Source organism: Alosa alosa, chromosome 23, assembly GCF_017589495.1.
Source record: "Alosa alosa isolate M-15738 ecotype Scorff River chromosome 23, AALO_Geno_1.1, whole genome shotgun sequence".
Classification (NCBI taxonomy): domain Eukaryota; kingdom Metazoa; phylum Chordata; class Actinopteri; order Clupeiformes; family Clupeidae; genus Alosa; species Alosa alosa.
The window spans coordinates 28,769,543-28,772,042 of record NC_063211.1 but is presented as its reverse complement, the minus strand read 5'-3'; the positions used below and the strand labels follow the sequence as shown (position 1 = coordinate 28,772,042).

At 41.8% G+C, this 2,500-nt stretch overlaps 1 protein-coding gene across 1 annotated transcript in view; it reads left to right on the top strand.

The window, feature by feature from the left end:
• The window catches only part of LOC125288179 (bromodomain adjacent to zinc finger domain protein 2B-like), a 97,677-nt gene that overhangs the window by 12,665 nt on the left and 82,512 nt on the right, over positions 1–2,500 (top strand).

Below are 2,500 nucleotides of genomic sequence, written 5' to 3'. Positions count from 1 at the left end.
TATATGATATGATCTAATATGCTGAGGAAATAAATTCAAAAGTGCTTCGGGAAGAAGTTTTTTTTCACATACAAGGCATTTCAGGCCACAGATAGGGGACACAATGAAAATAAATGAACACTCCCCTCAATGTCAACACTATTTCTTTGCATTGATGTGCGACTCCGGTGGTATGCATATTCCTTGCTGCAGACATTGCAGAGGACTTTATTTTAATCAACACTTTATTTTCATCAACACCATCAGGCTGTTTTTTAAAAGTAAATGTTCCAATCAATGATCTAGGCAGCACATTTTCTTCGCTTTCCTTCATTTTACAGGCTAATGGTTACTAACTAGAACGGCTTGGGGTCAAAGGTCATACGGAATTGATTAATCTGCACTTTTTTCTCAAATTAATTAATCGAAATTAATCAGTTATTTTGACAGCCCTAGTATATACTATAAAAAACACAACTAAGCAATAAGGACAGTAGAAGATAAAGAATATACTAAAATACAAATTATACTAACTAACACTTAATCTAAATCAATTCTAAAAACAGTATCCACATAGTGGGTGATTAATCAGTCAAGAGGTGCTTGCAATGACTGAGGCAGGGACTGAGTCTGTGATTCTCTGTGCATAGTAAGGTAAGGTAAGGTAAGGTGCTCTGTGTGAGTGAGTGTCATGGTGATAGTGCAAATGAGTAAGTCCAACAGTGCAACAGTGCAAGAATAAAGTCTATATATCTATATATATAACTATATTAAGAAATGGTATAAGTGTGGCCACAGTTCGGCTGTAATGGACAAATCACAAAAAACCCTTACCAAGGGTACCGGTAGAATGGCCTAGTTAAATGTTTTAACCTTCTGGATTCTCTGAACAAAGCAAATGATTCCAAATTGTCGCCTTTCAGCTACAATACCTTTGTTGCCCACACTGCATGTGTCAGAATTAGAACTGGCTTTGTTCTTTATAGTTCTATAGGAAAGCAGACACTCTAAAACAATACTCAAGTAAACGAGGTGTCCCTGCCTGCTGACTAGGATGGGTGTGTGCAGGGTGCAGGGTGCAGGGCTGTTTAAAGAGCAGGGTCTGCACTAGCCTGTCACATCCCCCTCCCGCTCTAAAACACTCTCGCTCAGTTTACCCTCAGAATCTGTCTCCCTACATCTTTCTTTGACGTATCACAGTTTCTTTCCTCTTTCTCTCTTGCCCTCCCTCTCTCTTCCTCTTTCTCTCCTCCTTCCTGCCCTCTCTCTTTCTTATCCTCTCTCTCCTCTATCTCTCCATCTGGTCTGCATTTCAAGTGACTTCAAAGCTGCAGGGAAACGTGGGCCCCCACAACTCACGTAATATAAATGACTCCTTATTGTTCCTGTTGGCCCGAGTCAGATAGAGAATGTGTGTGTAGTGTGAGATTGTGTGCTGTCCCGAGTCAGATTGAGAATGTGTAGTGTGAGATTGAGAATGTGTGTGTAGTGTGAGATTGTGCGCTGTTCACATGTTGTAGTGGTATGGTGTGTGTGTTCTGTTACCGTAATTTCCAAACTATTAAGCCTCAGCTTATACATTGATTTTGCAAAGTTTCTTCAGCTATGAGGTTAATACATGGGGGCAGTTAATATGGTATTAATATGGTTTTGTTTCTTTTAACTTGCATAAAACACTGCCCTGCGGCTTATACACAATGCAGCTAATACACAGGAAATTATACATTGTTTGTGTGAATGCGTGCACTGCCTTGGTGAGTATAGTCATATTCCTAGAAATCATTTTTGAGAATGAATACTTACAAACAAACATACTTGCTTGTTCAATGTGATGTGTTTGTGTGTGTGTGTGTGTGTGTGTGTGTGTGTACACGCTGCAAGAATCTTGTTTCCTCTATGAGTGTGAGACAGATGACCCACAGCAGGAGTGGATGTAGAGGCCTCTCTCCTTCTTTTTCTTTTTCCCCCCTCTCCCTCTTTTCCTCTCTTTTTTCCTTTTTCACTCTTTCTTCCTCTCTCTCTCCCTCTTTCTTCCCTTCTCCCTCTCTCCCTGTCCCTCAGATGTTGTTAATTGGCTTGTGTGGATGCGGTGGGAAGTGGTGCTGTTGTTGCGAGGGGGGGCATGTTTGAAGGGATGAAAAATGGCTTTCAGCAGAATGTCTGTCTTTATTCATTTGGAGCTGCACCCCCTACACAACACACACACACACACACACACACACACACACACACACACACACACACACACACACACACACACACGTACACACACAGAGAGTCCTGGACCTCAGGCTTATTACCTAAAGCATATGTGCATTGAGTGAGTGAAATTACAGCTCTCCTCTCTGGCATAAACAGGAGAGTTGGTCATAAGCACACACACACACACACACACACCCACACACACACACGTACACACACACACACTGAAATGGACACAGAGATACAGGCCACACACATGTTACACACAGACTGTGAGCACATTGAGCTCACTTACACACATGCGCACACACACACACAC